The sequence below is a fragment of the Heterodontus francisci genome, chromosome 5, assembly GCF_036365525.1.
Source record: "Heterodontus francisci isolate sHetFra1 chromosome 5, sHetFra1.hap1, whole genome shotgun sequence".
NCBI classification, from domain to species: domain Eukaryota; kingdom Metazoa; phylum Chordata; class Chondrichthyes; order Heterodontiformes; family Heterodontidae; genus Heterodontus; species Heterodontus francisci.
The window spans coordinates 75807141-75831106 of record NC_090375.1 but is presented as its reverse complement, the minus strand read 5'-3'; the positions used below and the strand labels follow the sequence as shown (position 1 = coordinate 75831106).

General features: G+C 44.9%; 1 protein-coding gene across 3 annotated transcripts in view; it reads left to right on the top strand.

The window, feature by feature from the left end:
• Window positions 1-23966, top strand: part of LOC137369920 (serine/threonine-protein kinase H1-like) — a 120659-nt gene that overhangs the window by 94829 nt on the left and 1864 nt on the right. The gene's annotated exons all lie outside the window — the stretch shown is intronic.

Below are 23966 nucleotides of genomic sequence, written 5' to 3'. Positions count from 1 at the left end.
TAACACACTGTGTTTTTATCTCCCCCTTGGTGAATTCTTGTTCACCGCTTTCCAATTATAAGGCAAAGAAGCCAGCACAAACAGGTTTTTTTTAGGTTCAATGAAGAAAAGTTGAAATTTATTAAACTTGAACTTAAACTCTAATTCGGTTGATGCGTACGGATTCACGATGCGCCCATGCTAGCATGCATACGCGATACACACATGCAAATAGAGACAGGAAAGAGCAGAAGAAAAATAAAGTGGAAAAATTTGAGGCAATATCTGAAGAGTTTTTATTACGGTTCTTCAAGCTCACTATAGAGTTCTTGATTGTAGGTAGATCTTGCTTTTCATTGGGGCCCAGCATTCTTCTTAAACCCTGTTCGCTGTAGGAGATTTTTCTCTCTTGGGGTTCATGTGTCTTCAGTGGATTCAGAGGCTTGTGAGAAAGAGATGGGAGCAGACAGGAGAGATCTTCTCAGTCCAGGAGTAAACAGACACTCTCAGTTCAAACTGTTTGTACAATTCAAAAAAACCCAGATTGCCAAGCAGGTTAGTCATGTGACTAACTGGCCTGACCACATCTTGGATTGTATCACCTTAGCAGTCTCTGGAATGCTCCTCTTACACACAATACCTGCTGATCAAGGTCTATTGTAGGTTGAATGTGTCAGGGAATGGTCCTTGGTCCTTCCAATTACCATCTGTTAATATGCAAATGGATTTTCCAGCCACGGCTGATCTGTTTAACAAGTCCTTTCTTCACTCCCGGAGCAGTTTAAAATCAATGTTCATGACAAAATTAATGTGTCTCATTCTTGGCAGGTGGGGTCCTAGCATGACACACCCATTCTAAAATTCATGCTAAATTCCGGTGGAACTGGGTGCTAGCAAAAGATGCATCCACCCCAAAAGTAGCGTGTGTATGCAAATGAGACCAAATGCTGCTGACCCAGAAATTCTGCCATTTATGTCAGAATTGCACCTGACTTAAATTAAACCTGTAAAAAAAAGGGGTAACTTACCTGCATGACTTGCTAAACTAGGAAGCAGTCGGTTTCACAGATTTTGTTCACAAACCTTTTCAGCAACATTCGCTTTCACTGAAGTGACTAGAGTCATCTTTTTCTCAGCTGAGTTACTAAGAAAGGATTCTGCAAGCTACCATTCAGCAGTTTCAGGTAGAGAAACCTGTTTTTTAGTGCCCTTCTGTCATTGAATCCCTACCATGGGATTTACGGATTTACTCTAGATCTTCCCTTTTATGTATTTATGCTGGAGGCAGAACAGGAACAGGAGGAAGGGGAAAATCATGCAAGGCCTGGCTACACAAAAGGGGAAAAGACCTACAAGGAGGTACCCTTCCACCAGAGTCTACTAATCACATTCATCCCTCAAGACTGTGTCAAAACATGTCTGCTGAAGGAAGGAACACTTCAGTAAGGAAGCATAAAAAGACCATTTTTTGGTTGGCAAACTCACCTTCAAGCATCTTCCCAAACACAAACAACGTAAGAACAAATATACCTCAGAACACTGGATTTCACAGAATAGATTTATTGTGCACATATCTACTTAGAGCCATTGTTTCTCAGTACCACTGCATCAATCTCTGGCGCCTCTCTGTGTTGATCTTAAACCTTTTCAGGTGTTATGTACAAGTAATAGTTGAGGACTAGCGACAACAGTGGTAATTGGCTGTGCTCTGATATTGTGAGCTTCTAGAACCAAGGTGACCCTAGTCTGAGGCCTTCTGAATTGCAAGAGAACTCCCCGGCAGGTTGCATTGCCATTGCAGGCGCACAGGCAGCATGGTCTGGTATCCTAACATTTTGATGCATTTTGGGAGGACTAACAAGGCAAGGGAATATACAATGGATGGTAGGACCCTAGGAAGTACAGAGGGTCAGAAGGACCTTGGTCCATAGATCACTGAAGGCAGCAGCACAGATAGAAATGGTGGTTAGGAAGGCATATGGGATACTTGCCCGTATTAGCCAAGGCATAGAATATAAGAGCAGGGAGGTTATGATGGAGCTGTATAAAACGCTAGTTAGCCAACTCTGGAGTACTGTGTACAGTTCTGGACACCACACTATAGGAAGGATGTGATTGCACTGGAGAGGGTGCAGAGGAGATTCACCAGGATGTTGCCTGGGCTGGACCATTTCAGCTATGAAGAGCGACTGAAAAGGCTAGGGTTGTTTTCCTTAGAGCAGAGAAGGCTGAGGGGAGATATGATTGAGGTATACAAAATTATGAGGGGCATTGATAGGTTAGATAGGAAGAAATCTTTTCCCTTAGCTGATGTGTCAATAACCAGGGGGCATAGATTTAAGGTAAGGGGCAGGAGGTTTAGAGGGGATTTGAGGAAAAAAATTTCACCCAGAGGGTGGTTGGAATCTGGAACGCACTGCCTGAAGAGGTGGTAGAGGCAGGAACCCTCACAACATTTAAGAAGTATTTAGATGAGCACTTGAAGTGCCATAGCATACAAGGCTACTGGCTAAGTGCTAGAAAATGGGATTAGAATAGTTAGGTGCTTGATGGCTGGCACAGACATGATGGGCCGAAGGGCCTGTTTCTGTGCTGACTCCATGACTCTATGACCTACATGAGCAAGCATCTGAGGGGATTGTCTGGAAAGGGTGCATGAGCTGTCACCAAGAGAGAGGACAGTATCACAAAGATGAACTCTAGCCATGCCATTTGTGCTGGTACTAGATCTGAGTGCTCAGTCCTGATTGTATCAGTTAGATGCTGCAAATCCTGAGAGATGGTGTACCAAAGCTATTAACAACCCCTCTCCATAATTCTCTCTAAATGGTCCACGAAGGTCCTTCCCCTGATTTCCACCATCTCCCTACGGCAATCCAGTAGTTTCATGATCATTATTACTGAGACTGGCATTTTATACCAGATTTATTAATTAATTGAATTTAAATTCCTCCAGCTGTCATGGTGGATTTGAACTCATGCCTCTACAGCATTAGTCCAGACCTCTAGATTACTAGTCCAGTATATTACCATTCTGCTACCATCCTCCATAAAGTACATACAGTGTTGTTGGCTAGATTTGGATAGCCTGCATGTCTCTCCATTTTTAAATTAACTAACCCCACTGATTATGGTGGAGTCAACACCAGAACCTTATGGTCAGTGGAAATTCTGCCCTGTCTCAGTTCCACTTCCACCCATCAGAATTTTGGGCCTACAATTTTTTTATATTAGTAAACTGGATTATGTATTGTGCATACTGGTATATACTGCATTCATGCTATTATGGATGCTTTATCGTGCAACTATCAAACCATTATTTACTTAACATATTTAATTACATGCAACATTTGTTTTGATTCATACTTTCTTGAAGTGCAGATCCATTGTGTACTGTAAACAGCAACATAATAGAAACTTACCAAGGAATAAATTTTCCTTTATAAAAATCTCAAGCTAGTCTATAAATGATAGGGTTTGCCCCCTGTGTTCCATCTTACAACGTGTTACACTGCCTTCTCATTCCATTCTGGAAAACACAGTGAGGCTGAAATCCCGCGATCCTGTTCTTCCATCATTACTGCGGTAGAGCAGGGCTGATAATTGCCTGTTGTGGCCCAGCCAAAGTATCTGAAGGTCAGGTCAGGTTATTATAATAAATCAGGCAAGCTACTCAGATGAGAAACTGCTGGAACCAGCTGATAAGGCCTAACATCATGGAAACTGTTCTCCTTCATAATTACAAAGAAACTACAGCACAGTAACAGACCATTTGCCCAACTGATCTGTACTGATGTTTATACTCCACATGAGCTTCTGTAATATTACCTTCCCACACTAGCCAATTTCATTGTTGTTGCCTGAAGGGAATGGGAGGCAATGTAACAGGGATTGTAACAGGGAATAGGGGATGCAAACCCAAACATTTTGTAGACTGGCTTTGGGATCTTTATGAAATTTATTTTAGTGAAATAACCAAGCCAAGACCCAGGTCTGGACACCCTGCATTCTATATTTGTGTCTCTCTGATATCTACCTAGCATTCAGATTTTTGGCTATTCAGTAAGTGGAAGCTGTGGAAAAACGGATGGGTAATGTCACCCAGATGGTGTTGTTTCCTTTTTCAGTTGGGTCATTTACAAGATGTTTGTATGCACCAGAGAATGTTTGACATGAAATGTAAATGTACATTGTAAATATAACCTGTAATGGTAAGTGTAGTGAGGCACCTCATGTATTGTATTGCAAGAAACTGAACTGTGCTGCACTTTATGTCATGTCAAATTTGAACTGTTACGTAATATACTTTTACAAATTTAATGAATAAAGTATATTTTGGGGAAAAAAAGTACAAGCAGATGAACTGTGACCTCTACCACTCCCTGTGGAAATTCCCAGCTGACATCCTAAATGCAGAGGCAATGGTCCCGATATTTACAGGGAGGTGGAGAAGGAGTGGGCTGGGGGGGTCCAATTTTGTCGCTGGAAAATCCAGAAGAACAGGTTTCCCTCAGGTTTTGCTGAATTTAATGGCAGGACGTGATTACCGTTTTTGAAATCCTTTTCCCAGCCTCAGCCAGCCAAATTAGGAGGCTGACTGGCTGTCGGGTGGGTAAGCTGCAGCACCAGACCATAGTCTGAAAGCATGGAGGATGGATGGAGATTGGGGTCGGAAGGGGCATCGATGGAGGAGGGGGACGTTGCTGGAGAGGTCAGGGGAGCTGTTGAGAAGATCACAGGGGGCCATGGAGAACATTGACCTTCCCACTATCATGATTCAATCACTGATAGGCTAACAGGTTTCCTTGGTGGGCTAGAGAAAGCACTTCTGCTGCACTTGGCTCACAAGCACTGCTGGAAAAGTACTTACTTGTTCAATGCAGCAATCCTTGCCTCCCTTTAGTTGCCAGGTTCCCTAGGCCTATAAAACCTAGTCGGCCAACATTAAAGCAGGAACCAAGAAAAAAAATCTGAGGTACTCGCCTCCCGGGACCAGGTTGTTCACCAGTTCCCATCCCAACTCTGTTAAAATCAGAAGTGGTCAGGTTCAAGGTGGTTTGGACTCGGGTTTGAAATTTTTTATATTTTTACTTCCCATATGATCCAAGCCAACACATTTTGGCATTTAAATTCCCCCAAAGTCTTTCCAAGTTTTACCTAAGTTTCTACCCCCAACAGTCCATCCCCAACACAATTGTGCTGGAAAGTCACCCCAGCACCCAAGGAAATTCAGAGCCACCGTCTATAGAAATAGCCATTTACTTAATATAAGGGTAATTGGCAAAGAAAACAGCATTACATGGTGATCAGATTGTCCTTACTTCGTGACTTCTATAACTAATTAGTCAATATCATTGCAAAGTATAATTTTGTTGCTGCTTGAACATGGAATATTTGCAGAGTTTAAATATACTTGATGTCAGTAGTGAAATGAAGTGGTGAATGGAGTCACTGTACTCTCTGGTAAACAGGGAAGGCATTGTAGTTATTCAGTAAAAGGAAGAAGATTAAGACGATAATTTAAGAGCTCAACAATGCATTGCGTTATACAGTGGTTTTCATAGTAGACCCATTGCAAGTGCGGTACACTGTGTTATTTACACTGCAGCAACAGAGCAATGAAGTGAAAACTTGCCCGAATTAAAAGAAAAGCAAAATATTGCCGATGCTGGAATTGTAAAACTATGACGGAAATTACTGGAAACACACAGCAGGTCAGTCAACACCTGTGAAGAGAACAGACATCTTAACATTTCGAGTGCAAACAATTCTTCAAAGCTGGAAAATTAAAGGCAAACAAGTATATTAATACAAATAGAAAAAGGGGAGGAGCAAACAGATATTTTTAAAAACAGACAACCCTAAAGAAGAATCATGATTATAATGTTGGCACCTTAGTCAAGTAATGAACAGAAATATGTTTCTATCCATTAAAATTGACAGTAAAATGATTTGTGATATCACAAAGTTATCCTCTCTCTGCTGATTTCTGAGCTTTTAACAGGTATCTCTTCTCAATGTAGTCAGCACGACCTTTACTGCAAGTCCAACATCTCTAGATTTCTCCACAATATGGATAATAAGCACGTATATTGCAATAATGAAGCCAGTTATTTTGTTGTATTAAGGAACAGTCTCTGTTCCATTCCACTTTTACAGGAGCGGAGTTGACAGCAGAGTGCAGGTTGCACATCCTTGGCTGCACTCCATAGTGTAAACTACCTCTGTTCCAGAAACATTTTTTTGTAAACTACTCTGTTACTGGTTTAGTGCTGCACTAGAGCCATTGGCTCCAATGCGCATGTTTCATGCAGCCAGAAGCAACTTCAAAGTAAACTTAAAACAGAAAATATTGGAAACACTCAGCAGGTCAGGCAGCACTTGTGGAGAGAGAAACAGATTTAATGGGCTGAATTTTACAAGGGAAGTTGGACCCGACATCAGGGTTAAAAGCAGTCCCAAGCCCACGCTTGCTGGCAGTGGGATTTTCTGGGCAATTTTACCACAGGCAGCCTCCGAATTGGCCGCCAATGGGCCGTGGACAGGCTCCTGATGCTGCCGGCCCAATCATAGAACTGGCAGCCCTGAAGCCTCAGCAGTGCCACCGGGAGAGATGGTCACTGCTGAGGAATGCAGGAGACCTCAAGCCTACAGCTGGTTAGGAAAAATATGTTTTAAAAATCATGGGCCCAATGTCAGAGGAGAAACCCCTCCGGGAAAATTGTTGGGGCCTTGAGGGTTGCCTTCCCTGCCCGCGACCCCCTCTTTGTTCCATTAAACCTTCCGTCCTGGGCTGCCTCAGGAAGGTCGCCTCCCACGCAGCAATGAGGTCAATCCGCCATCAGCAAAAATACCGACGGTACCGTAAAATATCCCTTAATTGGGCCTTTAATTATGGAAATTGGCTGCTCGTCTCCTTGGGACAGGCAGACGCCGCTTTCAGTCCCAGTGTCGGAAAAATGCCACGATGGCAGATTGTGTCGAGGATCCAATCTGACGAGACTCCTTGTGATTTTACTCGCCCCTCCCACCTTCCAACCTGCCTCCTGGGAACTGATAAAACCCTAGTCAACGGTTCAGTTTAGTGACCTTTCATCAGAAATGGAAGAAATTAGAGATTTAACAATTTATAAGCAAGTACAGAGCCAGGAAAGAAGGAGGCCAATGGGAAGAAAGAACAAAAGGGATGGGTGGGGTGGGATGGAAGGGAGGAGTGATTAAGCAGCATGCAATAGATAGAGCTAAGTGATCCCACAATCAACGGATCAGATCTAAGCTCTGCAGTCCTGCCATATCGAGTCGTGAATGGTGGTGGACAATTAAACAACTAACAGGATGCGAAGGTTCCACAAATATCCCCATCCTCAACAATGGAGGAGCCCAGCACATCAGTGCAAAAGACAAGGCTGAAGCATTTGCATCCATCTTCAGCCAAAAGTACCGAGTGGATGATCCATCTCGGCCTCCTCTTGAAGTCCCCAGCATCACAGATGCCCGGATATCAAGAAACGGCTGAAGGCACTGGATACTGCAAAGGCTATGGGCCCTGACAACATTCAGCAATAGTATTGAAGACTTGTGCTCCAGAACCTGCCGCTCCCCTAGCCAAACTGTTCCAGAACAGCTACAACACTCCATCTACCTGGCAATGTGGAAAATTGCCCAGGTATGTCCTGTGCACAAAAAGCAGGACAAATCCAATTATCGGTCTACTCTTGATCATCAGCAAGGTGATGGAAGAGGTCGTCGACAGTGCTATCAAGCTGCACTTGCTCAGCAATAACCTGCTCAGTGACACTCAGTTTGGGTTCCGCAAGGGCCACTCAGCTCCTGACATCATTACAGCCTTGGTCCAAACATGGACAAAAGAGCTGCACTCCAGAGGTGGGGTGACAGTGACTGCCCTTGACATCAAAGCAGCATTTTACTGAGTATGACATCAAGGAGCCCGTGCAAAGCTGGAGTCAGTGGGAATCAGGGAGAAAACTCTTCGTTGGTTGGAGTCATACCAAGCACAAAGGAAGATGGTTGTGGTTGTTGGAGGTCAATCATCTGAGTCCCAGGACATCACTGCAGGAGTTCCTCAGGGTAGTGCCCTAGGCCCAACCATTTTCATCTGCTTCGTCAATGACCTTCCCTCCATCATAAGGTCAGAAGTGGGGATGTTCGCTGATGATTGCACAATGTTTATCACCATTCATGACTCCTCAGTTTCTCAAGCAGCCCATGTTCAGATTTAGCAAGACCTGGACAACATCCAGGTTTGGGCTGAAAAATGGCAAGTTACATTCGCGCCACACAAGTGCCAGGCAATGACCATCTCATGCAAGACAGTATCTAACCATCTCCCCTTGGTGTTCAATGGCATTACCATAGCTGAATGCCCCACTATCAACATCCTGGGGGTTACCATTGACCAGAAACTGAACTGGACCAGCCATCTATATGCTGTGGCTACAAGAGCAGGTCAGAGGCTGGAAATTCTGCAAGTAACTCACCTCCTGTTTCCCCAATACCGGTCCACTATCTACAAGGCACAAGTCATGGGTGTGATGGAATACTCTCCACTTGCCTGGATGGGTGCAGATCCAACAACACTCAAGAAGCTTGGCACTATCCAGGACAAAGCAGCTTGCATGATTGGTACCTGATCCACCACCTTCAACATTCACTCCCTGCACCACAGTTGCACAGTGGCAGCAGTGTGTAGCATTTACAAGATGCACTGCAGCAACTCACCAAGGCTCCTTCGACAGCACCTTCCAAACCCGCGATCTCTACCACCTAGAAGGACATGGGCAGTAGATGCATGGGAACACTACCACCTGCAAGTTCCCCTCCAAGCCACGCACCATCCTGACTTGGAACTATATCGCCGTTCTATCACTGTCACTGGGTCAAAATCCTGGAACTCCCTTCCTAACAGCACTATGAATGTACCCACATCTGATGGACTGTAGCTGTTCAAGAAGGCAGCTCACCACCACTTTCTCAAGGGCAATTAGGGATGGGTAATAAATGCTGCCCTAGCCAGCAATGCCCATATCCCACAAACAAATAAAAAAAGTGACCAAAGGGATGATAGTGCAAGGCAAAAGAAGGGTGGAAATGAGACAAGAAAGAAACAAAAGATGGGTCCAGAGGAGCTGTAAATGGCAACATCAAATATATTAACAGCACCTGTTATCCGAGAAAATGGGAGTAGTGGTTATGATTTGAAATTGGTAAACTTAATGTTGAGGCCAAGAGATTTTATAGTGCCTAATAAAAAGTTGAGCTGTTCAATCAGCTTGTGTTGAGCTTACTTGTAACATTATAGGAGGTCAAGGACAGAGAGGACAGAGTGGGAGCTGGTTCAAGAATTATAGTGGTAAGTGACTGGCAGCTCAGGGCCACGTTTTCAGACTGAACAGAGGTGTTCAACAAAACGAACACCCAACCTGCATTCAGCCTCCCCAATGTAGAGGACACTGCATTGTGAGCAGCAAATACAATATAGTAAATTAAAAAAAATACAAGCAAATTGTGGTTTCACCTGGAAGGAGCATTTGATGCCCTGGACAGCGGGAAGGGAAGAGATGAAAGGGCAGGTGTTGCATCGCTTCCCTTTACACAACCTCCCCCCCAACTCCGCACCACCTCCCCCCACCCCCCCCCCCCCCCCCCCACCACCCCACCCCACTTATCATCTCTTTCATCATTTAATCACTCCTGCCATCCATCCTATCACAGAATTTGCCCTGTGCACCCACATGTTCCCTGCCCCCCCCCCAATTGTCCTTGACTCTGTACTTGCTTATAAAAAGTTAAATCTCTAACTTCTTCCACAAAAGGTCATCAATCTGAAACATTAACTATATTTTTCTCTCCACAGATGCTGCTGAGTGTTCCCAGCTTCTTTTTCAGATTTCGAGCATCTGCAGTATTTGCTTTTGCCCAAAGTAAACCTACCTGATTTACTTAGTCAATGGCTCAGAAGATCCAGAACCATAATCAATTTGTAAACTATAATAAATGATTTTTGAAATAATAGCTAAGTTATGGGTTATATAAGAAATCCTCACAACAGAATCTTTTGCAAAAGAAATAAAAAATCCCACAATTTTTCAATATTGTGCACCTTTGTATATATTTTCTGTAGGAAAAGTGCTATAAGTTTGTAATCCTTAACAGTAACTTTGAAGTATTAGCCCTGGCTCAGTGATAGCACCCTCAGATCTGAGTCAGCACGGTTCAAGTCCCACTCTGAATGTTGGAGTACATGATCTTGGTTGACACTTGAACACAGTACCATGGGAATGCTGCACTGTTGGAGGTGTCTTCAGGGGCAGCATAAAATGAAGGCCCCACCTGCTTACTCAACGTCCCATAGTACTATTTGAAGAAGAGCAGGAGGATGGGATGGCTGTTTATCTTGGTGCCCAGGCCAGTATTTGCCTCTCAATCAATATCACCGAAAACAGATTACAGTATCTGGTCATTTATTTCATTGCTATTTGTGGGATCATGCTTTGTGCTGCATTTGCCTACATAACAACAGTGACTACATTTCAAAGCATTTCATTGTCTGTGAAATAGTTTGGAACATCCTGAGGAAGTGTATGATGCTATATAATTGTTGGTTCTGTGTTGACACTTATTTTCTAATTATCGTTTTCACATTTTCAACTACTACCGGTTATTTGACCAATGCTACTTGTCAGCATTCCATATCAGTGCTGTAACATCTCATCCACAGCTGTAACTCAGACAACATTTAATGGTGCACATTTTGTGGCTTTAGTGGAGGTGTCCAATTTATACCAGAGGCAGAAATACTCAATATTTTTCTGCCAAGAATATTCACAAGAAATAAATTCTTATCAATGACACTTCCTTAACAATAAGTGAATAAGTGTGTGAGTTTCTTTCATCAAAAAAGTTGTGTCACAAGAATGTGTGAATTTCCTGGCTAACAAAGTGACAAAACAAGGAGGTGCAACTTGCTTAGCACTATGACTTCAGTGAAAAATGAGGTGTATAGCTGTCAATAAAGTAATCTGCACCTGGTTACATGCGCAGACATGCTTATTTTCGATGCTAACTATCGGAAGTATGTGTACACATAAGCATGGGGAAGTGTTGACTGGTGTAGCGAGAGAGTGAATGGCAACTCATAGGAGTAGTGGCAATTAGCAAAGAGGGAAGGCAGATTTTGGGGAGGAGTTGTAAATGGAAATAAGGAAAGACAACAGGTAACAGGGATCAGCAAGCAGCAAGATGATAATGGTGGCAGTCAAAGCAGTACCATGTCAGGATTGTGAATCCTATTTGTGGCTATACTGGTAGAAACTTGGCATGAGAGCTATCCCAGGGATGGAACTCACCTTTACTGTAATGAGTAATTGAAGCAGCTCATTCGTGTGAGGCATGGTTGGATTTTGAAATTAATGTAAACTGCTGTTGCTGCAGCAATCTCTCTCCGTTGTGGGTATGAACCTGGTTATCAGGTGAGAAGCGCACACGTTGTTGCTGTGTGTGGCGCAAGTCTGGCCCATACCCCACTACTGTGCCATGGCGGTCATCCGAGCCATTTTCCGCTTTATCTGAAGATCTAAAATGGACCGGGTCCGGAGGGATACGATGTTCAAACCACTGAATAAGGGCAGGAAAAATGTACCTAACGTTGTCCTCATCCTGATGACCACTTTCGTGTGCGGCTGCATCAAGCTGTGCTTGGAGCCCCAGTATGCAAACACCAAGTGTCACTATGTGCTGAGGTTCTATCTGTCCCCGGTGTTACAAAGGATGGGTCTGGTCACATTGCCGCGGAATGCTCCATCCAGTTGGACCGTGCCATACCACCTATCTTTCGTGGGTAAGTTTCTGCGGGAAAACACCTTTGACCACCAATCCATCAGGCAGTGGTCTGCACGGAATGTCCTCAAGGCCCTACGGGAAAAGGAGATGGTGGATCCGGTCGGATGGTTCCCTGAGCAGACTGCCAAAGTCTTTTGGCAGAACGCCTCATCACCAGAACTTTCAAACAAGCACCAAGACGTAGCTTGACTGGTGGTGAGAAGGGCCCTCCCTGTCAGATTCTTCCTGCATGCCCGGAGTCTCGCCCCCTCCACACGCTGCCCTCGAGGTGGCTGTGGTGGGGAAGAGACAGTTGCCCACCTCCTTCAGGAATGTGTCTTTGCAAATCAGATGTGAAAAGAGATGCAGTGGTTTTTGTCGAGGTTCATCCCAAGCAGCTCTGTAACACAGGAGTCTGTGCTCTACAGGCTGTTCCCAGGGACGCACACCGAGATAAACATCAACTGCTGCTGGAGGACCATCAATTCGGTGAAAGACGCTCTTTGGTCTGCCCGAAACTTGCTGGTCTTCCAGTGCAAAGAGTTGTCCACGACCGAGTGTTGCAGACTGGCACATTCCAAGGTCCAGGATTATGTGCTGAGGGACGCACTAAAGCTTGGGGCAGCCGCAGCAAAGGCTCAATGGGGAAAGACCACTGTGTAAAGTCCTCCCACCAAAGTAAACTGAGGGGCTGGACCCATGGGAAAGCCCTCGGGCTGTATACAGCAAATATGGTTTTGCTGTAAAATGTACTTGGCAGGTAAAATGGAATGGAAGGGTTGTGAGGCACTCTTGTATTGAAGAAAACTGATTTCCTTTGCACTTTTGGAATGTCAACTTGGTGCTGTTTTGAACTCTTTTGTAATGTATTTTTTTACAGATTTTTATGAATAAAGTGTATTTTGGGGGAAAAAAGCAGACTATTAAAATTAGACTATTATAATACTATTGATTAAGATGTGACAACAAATTGTAACTCTGTTTTGCATTTGTTTTGCTTCATCTGCCATACCACCCACGTGCTATGTTTTATGCTACATATGTTATTTTTCATGTTCTTTGTAGTACAATTTCTTAGGGAGGCAATGGCCCAGTCTCGAGGTGGACTAAAGCCAGAAATGTTCTGAGGAGTCCGTCTGCTGTCACTCTGATCTCTGTTACCACTTTCAAGATTATCTGCCAGAGGTGACATTTAGTAGTAATATGTCATCTGACACATTTGTCATCATTAACATAGCAATACTGCATTCTGACCTGGGAAGATCTGCTGGGGTAAGGTGCAGGGAGACTGGGATACACTAAGGTAGTACCACCACCAAACTGGCAGGATTCCCACCAGATCAGAAAATCTAGGGCATTATGAACATGAAGTCAAAGATCTTTGTGTAGCCACTGTGACTTGGGTACTCAGAAATAACATTCAGAGCTCTTAGGGCAGCACTGATATAGCTGCATTTTTGTAAACACAGCTTTTTACAAAATTTTACTATTTTACTTGAAACCATTTGATTTTTAAGTGTATTTTATGAGTCAAGAGTGTAAATAATCATTCCTTTTTTGCAGTTTTGACACTACTCATCATTTTGTTTTCTGAAATATCACTTTCGTGGTCTGTGATTAATCAGGAAATATTTGCTAGGGTGGGCTGTTATCCATATCTTGCAAAGATATTCTCTATATTATGTCACAACTTAGAATCATGGAGGTATACAGCACAGAAACAGATTAGTCAATTGTTTATGCCTGCTCCTGCTCTCTGATAAAAAAAGTGTTAACTGGTTTTTTAGAGATTCACTGAATCACTCTATACCCACTACAGTAAAGCCATTCAAAAATCAACTAAACTCTAAATAGAAATCATATACAGCAATCCAGACCTAAGCTCACGGCCCTACCATAACATTGTATCTTCTTCTGCTTCAAATATGTATCCATATTTTTTTTTAAGTATGGAATGGTCTCTGCCTCAACTTTTTCTTCCAGGAAATTAATCCATGTCGCAACAACACACTGCATAAAAGCCTTTGATGAGTATGTTTACTAATAACAACTGACAAAGTACAATGGTTATTTATGTGAAATATTGGGCAGGATCTTCTCCTCTAAGAAGATTCTCAGGCATCAGGACCATATGTGGGACCCGACCCCGATGGTATCTGAGTCCAACCTGCCTGTGCGATCTTCCTGGAGGCAGACAATTAACAGGCTGCCACCAGGACCCCTGTCCAATTACTGATGGCAGGCAGGCTCCACAGGCATGAGGGCCAATTGGAGCGCCCGAGGCTTTGGGTAGCCGGCAGCCCCACCAGGAGAGGTGGGTGCTGCCAATGTAGGAGGGAGACCATGAGGGTGCCTCAAGATATAGGCGCCCTCTGAAGATTTCTTCAATTGTTGAAAGTAAATGTGGCCACAGCTGCCAAGCTAGTGTAGAGGGTGAGCCCCTCCACAGATGTCCTGCAGCCACAGTTCTGGCCCTCTGGCACCCGCAGCTCCAGGTGGTGGGGGTGGGAATTAAAGAAGGTCTTGCTGACCCCACTGCCTGCCAGCCGTGGGTCGCCTCCAGGCACCTGCCAGGCTTCAGCCTCAGCGGGGGACCCATCCACCACCGGTGGCATCACTTATTTGCCCCTAAGTGGGCACTTAATTGATAATAATTAGCTACCTACCACTACTGGGCGGTTAGCCAGTGCCGGACACACCCTGTCTCCAGAAAAATCACTCAGAGGTGTGAATGCATCAGGGAGCCGCCCCAACAAATGATTTCCTAATTTTACTCCTGGTCCCGCCTCCAAACCTGTGGGAAGATTCCACCCATCATTTTACCCAATCAAAGTTTCAGTTTTCACCCATTTGCTTCTGTTCTACAGGAACTCATACATATTACTAAGACATCTTCCAGGTCCTGTAGATAGTGCGAATGCATAGTTAGTGCTTTTAGATATCTGATGCCTGGGTTTCCTAACTACAAAGGATGCACACTGACTTTGATTTTCCTGCCAAATCCTCATGAAACCTTGAAACCGTTACATTGTACCTTACACAAACAAATAATTTCAAACTCAATTCATCCGTAAGGAAGTGAACCGTGGACTCTGTTCTGCTTCCCTTCTACAGAGGTAATCCAAAGTAGCAGTTTTTCCTTCATCTAGCTGATGCAGTCCAAGTTGAACAATTTACCCCATAGCCTTGAGATTATAGTTTGACAATACTAGCTGAAAGCATTAGAATGATATTTATTTGCCCATTATTTTAACACCAACATTAACACATATATTTTAAATTGGTTATGCAGCCACTAAATGGAGGAGAAATCATGTCATGTCGTAGACTGATATGACTATTAGTAATTTCTAGCCTTGTATTTGCTTCAAGCATTGTAGAGAGTCACTTGTATTGGTTAGATTCAGAATGTAAATAAATAATTCCTCTGCCGATCAATGGCTTAGCATTGTTTCTCTATGACCTGACAGGAACTTATTAACCTATAATTCAGGAGTGAATGGGTTTTGAAATGCATATTGGAATATATTCTGAAGGGATTGTTGGCTAACTGGTCTGTCATCCACTTGGCTGGCACATTTCCCTACATTAGAAGAGTGATTATATTTTGTAATGCTGACAAGATGTGCCGCGATGAAACTACAGAACCAAACTGAAGAGTTATAAAAATTGATTTTTTTCTTTAAAAAATGGACAATATGCTGGAAAATGGCTGCCCAAGATCTCACTGTCTATTATGGACCAAAGGATACATTGCAAGCAAAGAGGTGTCATTTACACCCATCCTGAACCCATCAAGACACATTCTTGGATTGAATGGGCTCTTCTGAAACAAAGAAGGTGTGAAGTAGCCTCATCCTGGTCCATTGTTGGTCACTACAGGGAGGAGGCACTGCTCGCCTAACAGAGGCAACATGTGAGAGACTTTTAATTTAAAAAGTAGCTCTCTGGAGAGAGAGAGAGGAGAGATCACAACATCACCAACAACCTGTCCAGCCGAGAGCAATGAGAGATTCAGCAAATATCAACGAAGGAACCCTGCTATGAATTCTATCCTTCAACATAGTGCAGCACAGAACTGAAAGTGATCACCACCTCCAGACTGAAGTCTTAACCACCAGAAAAATCTACAAACAACCCAGGCTTGCAATTATAAAAAGAGAAACTGTCCTCCAAAAGATTTAACAGGTTTACCATGAATCCTGAATACCTACATCACATCAAACCACTTACCCTTTTCCTCTCCATCTATCTACTCTTGTGTATACGTGCGTGTGTGTGCACAAGAGTGAATGCATGTGTGGATGCAGTTGCGACCATTTCGGAAATGAACATTGTTCAATAAATAATTAATCTTCTGTTTTAAGCCTACAAGAAAACCTGTCACTGTCTGTTTATATAACAAATAAAACACAAGGGGTTAAAACTCTAGTAATAAGAACACTTGCTACTGTCAGTTGAGAGGTGAACAGTGGAAGCCACCACACCCCTTACTACCTGGCCATAACATCTTCAAAAATACTTCATCAGCTGTGAAGCATTTAGGACATTTTGAGGTTGTGTAAGATACTATATAAATGCAAGTTATTTCATAAATCACCACTTCCTTATGCCTACAATACACATGCCTGAAATAAATTACCACTGTCTTCCTCAGAGTTGCCTGAGCAGAAATTATAGTACATGTGAATATATTCAGATCTCTACTGTAAGAACAATGGAACAAGAGCACCAGTTTTATTTTTATCATGTGGTCTATGCACCTTATGGTTTTTATTGTCTTGCATGGTTGCCTTTCAGTTGAATTATCTAAATAAGCAATCAACACCTCCCAACATCTAACAGGTTGTATTTATTTATTATTTATTCCCTGCAAGCATTCTTTTGTACATCTTTACGTTAGAACTTTTATTGGTGAGATCATATAATTTTACTATTTTCTAGAAACATCAGGCAGAATTTTGTGTGTGTGTTTAAAGTGGCACGGGGGGACCGGGAATCGCGTCGGAAGCATCCGCCCAGATATCCATCATTGTGACGTTGGTTCCGGATTTGTCAGCGTGCAAAAGCACCAAGGTGGAATTGATGCTGCGATGCAACAGGAATATATTTTAAATTGTAGAACACTCACTTTAAATACATTGGGCTGGATTTTACCTTAGGCGGACGGGAATTCGTCACCGACTTTTACGTCCCGCGTCCGCCTAGCCTGGGGATCCGTCCCATATTTTACGGGCCCCCGAGCTTTAATTGTCCCAAGGTGGGACCTCCACCTCAGTGAGCTGCCGGCCAATCAGCAGGGTGGTAGCTCTTAGACCCGGCAGCGCCACCGGGAGCGGGAGATGAGGCTGAGACTGCAGCCCAGCCGACACCATGGAGCCTGGAGATGAGGTAGGTTGGGCTTGCCTCACCAGGGGGATCAGTCCTTCCTTGGTGAGGCTGGTGTGGACGTTTGGGGGGAGTGGGGGGGGGCGTCATGGGTCCCGGGGGTGGGTTAGGATGCGGGGACGGCCCTCAATCGGGCATCCTGTGCCCGACTGCCATGGCCACCTCCCCTGGTGCGCGGAAAGGCTGGCAGCTATCGCTGGGCAGCCTTTCACGTTCCCAGGCCGTCCGCTTGCCATGTGTAAATTACCTGTGGAGGCGGGCGAGGGCCCTTAAGTGGCCACTTAACGGCCACTTAAGCCCTTGGGCGGGCGAGCCATTTTCCACCACCCCTCCCCCACCCCCCGACCGACTGCAGTAAAGTTCACCGGAGGCAGGAGCAGAGCAGGTAGGCATCCCAGAGCCTCCCGCTCAATTTTACGCCACCCCCATGCCACCATCCGACCCGCTGGGGCAGAATATTTTAGATAAACAAAGGTGAGGAGAAAAAAAAGCAATGAGTTCCCAGGCTACATGGTGGTGGTTTAGGCAAGGCTCCAGTTCCTCACTACCTTATATCCTTTGTTCCATTCTTCAACGTGCATGTGAAGGGAGTGGTGGGGGGAAGGAATACTGAAAGGATAGTGGGGAAAAGAGGTAGATGATCAGCCATGATCTGTTTGAATGACGGAGCTTGCTCAACGGGCTGAATGGCCTACTCCTATTTCCTATGTTCCTATCTTCCTCCAATATGCAAAGTTGAAAGTTGATGGAATGAAAATACTTCCTGTAGGGGTCAGGGTCTCAGGGCCTCTGCAAGGGGGGGTTGCAGGGGGTTCGGTGGCCTTGGGGGCTCTGCAAGAGGGGTCGGGGTCTCAGGGACTGCAAAGGGGGGGTTGGGTTAATGGGGACTCTACAAGAGGGCAGGGGAGTCAGGGTCTCGGGGGCTCTGCAAGGGAGCAGGGGGAGGAGAGAGGGGTATCAGGGACTCTGCAAGGGGGTCGGGGGTCTCGCGGGCAACAGGGTATCGGGGTCTCGGGGGCTCTGCAAGGGGGGATGTGGGGGTCGAGGTCAAGAGGGCTCTGCAAGAGGGGTCGAGGTCTCAGGGGCTCTGCAAGGGGGGGGCTTCTGGGTCTTGGAGAGTCTGCAACGGGAATCGGGGTCTCGGGGGGGGGGGTCTGTAAGGATGTTGGGTCTCAAGGCTCCATAAGGGTGTCAGGGTCTCGGGAGCAGTGCAAGGAGGTGGGGTCTCGGGAGGTTCTGCAAGGGTGTCGGGGTCTCAGGGCTCTGCAAGGGGGTGGGGGGGCTTGGGTTTGAGAGGCTGTATCTGGTGATCAAACTGTTGGGTGAGATGTGTGTAAGCCCATACTGCTGGATGAGAGGGTTGGCCAACAGCAAGGGTGGGCACTGAGAGCTATCAGGGAAGAGTCAGGAGAAGTAGCAAAACCTCACTTGCCAGGCAGGGTCGTCTCTGCAGCCCTCTGGACGCCCCACTGGTCACCTGATATGAGTCTCATACACCCTGTCTTTTTGGACTCCCGTGGAGTGATGCAGTGTCTCCGACAGAGGGAGGGCCAAGAGGCAGCTGTGCCTGCCCGTGTAGCTCCATGACAAGAGCAAGAGCAGCCGGCCATGCCAAGAAGGGCTCACCTGTGCTGGAGAGTGTACCAGACTTGGATCAGCTACCTCCAAATGCCCAAGCGGCATTGTCAGCAAAGACTACGGCTCTCCAGAGAGACCATCACCGACTTATATGCCCTGCTGCAGGACGAGTAGCGACCTACGGGATTTGAGGTCCTGAAGATCACAGTGGCACTTAACTTTTACATGTCTAGATCATTCCAGGGATCCACCGGGGACGAGTGTGAGGTCTCACAGGCAGCAGCCCACTGCTGCATCAAGGAGGTGGCCAATGCCCTTTACAAGAGGGCTGGCGACACTGTGTACTTACGGACCAACCCTGACAGTCAGGCTGAGAGGGCCATCGGATTCAGGGCCATCACTGGATTCCCCAGGTGCAAGATGTGATAGATTGCACACATGTGGCCCCCAAGGCTCCAACGGACCCTTCATCAACAGGAAGGATTTTCATTCCATCAACCTATTGGAGGAAGATAGGAACATAGGAAATAGGAGGAGTAGGCCATTCAGCCCGTTGAGCAAGCTCCGTCATTCAAACAGATCATGGCTGATCATCTACCTCTTTTCCCCACTATCCTTTCAGTATTCCTTCCCCCCACCACTCCCTTCACATGCACGTTGAAGAATGGAACAAAGGAAGTAAGGTAGTGAGGAACTGGAGCCTTGCCTAAACCACCACCATGTAGCCTGGGAACACATTGCTTTTTTTTCTCCTCACCTTTGTTTATCTAAAATATTCTCCTGACTGTACTTCATATCCTGATACCGATATAAGTACTTGCTTCTGACATTACAAAATTATGCCACTAATATGGTATTATTTTTTCCCACTACCCCCACTCCCTTGATGTCATTAGTATCTAGAAATCTATCAATTTCTGTCTTGAATATACTTAATGGTTGAGCTTCCACAGCCCTCTTGGAAATCATGTTTGACAAACATGCTGGGCTTTTTGAGGATGTTACTTGTAACATAGATAAAGGAGAATCAGTGGATGTGGTGTATTTGGATTTTCAGAAGGCTTTTGATAAGGTCCCACACAGAAGGTTAGTGAACAAAATTAGAGCAGATGGGATACACTGCTATCAGTTGAGAATTGGTTAACAGACAGAAAGCAAAGAGTAGGAATAAACGGGTCATTCTTAGGATGACAGGCTATTACTAGTGAGGTACCGTAGGGATCAGTGCTTGGGCCACAGCTGTTCACATCTATATAAATGATTTGGATGTGGAGACCAAATGTAATATTTCCAAATTTACTGATGGCATAAAACTAGGTGGGAATGTGAGTTGTGAGGAGGATGCAAGGAGGCTTCAAGGGGACTTGGACAGGCTAAGTGAATGGGCAAGAACATGGCAGATAGAATATAATGTGATTAAGTGTGAAGTGATCCACTTTGATAGAAAAAACAGAAATTCAGAGTATTTCTTAAATGGTGAGAGGTTGGGAAGTGTTGATACCCAAAGGGGCCTGGGTGTCCTCGTTCAGGTTTCTAGCTAGCTTGCATTCATATTCTCTTTTTCCTTTCTTTATCAGTTTCTTTATCAGTTTCACAGAGACTCAGATGACTCCAGAGCAGGTGTTGATGCCATATTTAAAGCCCTGCCAGCCCTGCCAGTCCTGCTTGTGTTGCTTCCTTGCATTCATTTGCTGCTAGCTGCTTCAAACTGAGACCCGTTTTGCCTTGGCTGTGGACCTCCCAACCCCCCGAGGAGGACGCCATAGGATGGCTCAGCCAAGACACAGTGTAGCCCCATGAATTAGTGAAACCTTCCTCCAGATTCTCCTCCAGGCTGCAAGGGAAAGGTTCTCTTCCCCAGCGATGGCAAGAAGAGTTCCTCCCACCTAACCGAGCAAGCCTGGATGGAGATCACTGAGGAGGTCAGCAGCCATGGGGTCATGCCCCATAACTGGGTACAGTGCCACAAGAGGGTCAATGATCTCCTGGGTTCTTCCAAGGTGAGTGCTCCACACCTCTTTCTTTATTACTGATTGCAAGTGGCTATGCAGGAGTAAATGAGGCATGGGGAGGGTGGCACTACCATGGCAAAGGGGGTTAGGCATCACCTGCATCTTGGCCACAGGCCACCTTCTTTCACAGCTCACCCTCATTAACACCCCTGAGAGCAACGGGAGCATTAACTATATGTGATAGCCCAATAGGGATGAGGGGCTGACCCCAGAAGAGCTGTCACGTTGATCTCCCTGTGAAATATGAGGGGGCCGAATTTAATGATCTCACCACCGGGAATGGCGGCGGATGCGCAAAATGGCCATCGGTACCCACAGCGGGCTCACTAAATTCAGCCTATCCTGTGTGGTACAAAGAAGAACCTGGCACCATTCTATTCAATTTTTTTCTAGATTATTGCCACTCGGCCAAATATTGGGGGCATTAAAAAAAAAACCACAATTATTCGTAAAATGGTTATTGTGTGTAAAGCAGGACAGTGTCAGCAGTGTGACCATGATGACTCTTAAACATACAAAGCTCAGGCCTATCCTTTCAGCATTCCTTCCCCCCACCACTCCCTTCACATGCACGTTAAAGAATGGAACAAAAGATATAAGATAGTGAGGAACTGGAGCCATGCCTAAACCACCACCATGTAGCCTGGGAACACATTGCTTTTTTTCTCCTCACCTTTGTTTATCTAAAGTAATCTCCTGACTGTACTTCATATCCTGATTCAGATATAAGCACTTGCTTCTGACATGACAATATTATGCCACTAATATGGTATTATTTTACCAAGACTTTATATTAAAACTGCAAGAGAAGATTTCCTTTGTGTGCTATGCCTAATATGTAAAACAGTTTATCAAAAATAGGCTTAGGACTTCTTTACACATCATACCCAGAGGAAGTTAGAATCACAGTTGCCAATGTAACCAATTCCCATTTCTTTCTCATCAGTGTATCAATGATGGGCTCTCTGTATGTACTTTATATACTTATGGACTATTCTACATTATGTCCAACTATCAAGTTAATCCTTCCTATTTTAAACTGACTAGGATTAAAGAATGCAAATACTACTACCTTACAGTTCGACTCTAATTTACTGTTGATTTTAATAGATACAAAAGGCCACATCATTTTTCAAATTCCTGTGATCAGGACTTCTCATTGTTGGGAATTATCAGTGGCAACTGTTATTCTACCATTCAATGCATCATTGCACCTTCCGAAATAAATGTACACTTGAGTCATTGGGCTGGATTATACAGGCCCCCCGATGTCAGGGGTCATGGCGGGGAAGGCCGGAAAATGCCTCGGGCAGAGGCCCACCATGGGCCTTGATGCCGGGAAGGCCCAGCCCGATATTGCCGGCGGCAGCAAGGCCTCATGGCAGCTGCCCCGCTGCTTGGCAATGGGACAAAAATTTAAATATGTTAAATTAGTAAAAGAAATGAATTATTTACTTACCCGCTCCTGCCGTCCGTTCCGGTGCTATATTGGTGCCAGTGGCTGGCACTCCTGCGCCTTCGGAACTCCGTCCGGTGTTCTAAGGCGGAACACTGGTGGGGAGGGGGGAGCAGGTAAGTTTCTTAGTGTGGGGGTGGGGGGAGTGGGGTAAAACTAATTTCAGTGGTCTAGGGGGTGGTGGGAAGGGGTAAAGTTTAAAGTTGATGAACTTTGGGGAGGAGGTCAGGAGCACAAGATACGTGTTTTGGTGGGGGAGAGGGTAAGTTATTATTTCCATGGTTATTGGGAGGGGGGTGGTGGGAGAGGGTCAGGATAAATTTATTTCATTTTTTAGAAGTACTGCATCTTTAAAAATTTTAATTAATTGGAAGGGCTTGAAGCTTTTAAAAATAGCGTCAACAACTGCACAATGGTGCCTGACACCATTGCCGGGGACGGATCGCCCACCCCCTCCCCGTCATTGGGGGGACGGTCTGCCCTGGCCATTTAACTGAGCCGCCTTGCTGAATATTGCGGCAGCTCTGCGACGTGCAGTCCGCACGGGTGGACCGCCATTATCTAGCCCATTATAAGTAACTATTATAAAAATAAAGTATTGTTCAGTGTTATTAAAATCTGTTATCGTCATCAGAAACCTGTTAACTAATACAAATGTGCTGAAATTAAGTAACAATTGGTATCTTTTCGATAAATTTTGATATTCTGCTTTGCCAGATTACTAAATTAAATAAAAAGAGAAGTGCACAGCCAATAAGTCAACATCTGAAAGAGAGAGGGTAGATTAGCATTTTGGGACTGGTTCTTCATTACAGTTCCAGTTAAATGTCCCACTCAAAATATTAGCCTAACTTTTCTCTTTACTGAACTCATTGGCATTTCCAGTTTTTCTGTTTTTATTTCCGGTTTCTGGCATTCACAACATACTTGCACACATATTGACTTTAAAACATCCTAATGCACTTCACAGAAGCATAATCAAAAAAATGAAGGTGTCAAAGGAGGAAACGTTAATAAGGGTAACGAAAACTTGGTTAAAAAGGTGGATTTTAAAGAAGTTCATAAAGAACAAGAGGAAGGTGGACAGGCAGTGACATCTAGGTGGCTGAAGGCATGGTTGCCAATGAGGGGGGCGGAGAGGGGTGTTGGATGAAGACAAGGGATACATAAGAAATCAGTGTGAGAATAATGGAGAGTTCGGGGTAGGGTGGGTTTTAGGATTGGAGAGGTTACAGAGGGAAGGAAATGCAAGGACTTGGAGGGATTTAAAATGAAGATCAGAATTTTGATGCGGTGGGAGATCAGGAGCCAAGGACAGAGATGATAGACGAGTCAGACCTAGTATGGGACAGGATATAGGTAGCAAAATTCTGGATGTGTTGAAGTCTAAAAAGTTTGGAAGATGGGAGACCAATCCAGCAGAGCACTGGAATAGATGATTCTCGAGGTGACAAAGTCTTGATGAGGGTTTCAGCAGCAGATGGGCTGACATAAGGGCAGGGGTGAGCAATGTTACAGAGGTGGAAGTAGGTGGTCTTTGTGAGGAAGAAAGCATAGGGTTAGAAGCTAAGCTCAAAAACTGCAAAGGGGAATGGAGGCAGTGATGAGGGTACAGAGTTTATGGTGGGGTTGATGGGTTCAGTTTTCCCAGTGTTTGGCTGGAGGAGATTTTATCTCATCCAAGACTTGATGTTGGGCAAGGACAAAACAGAGGC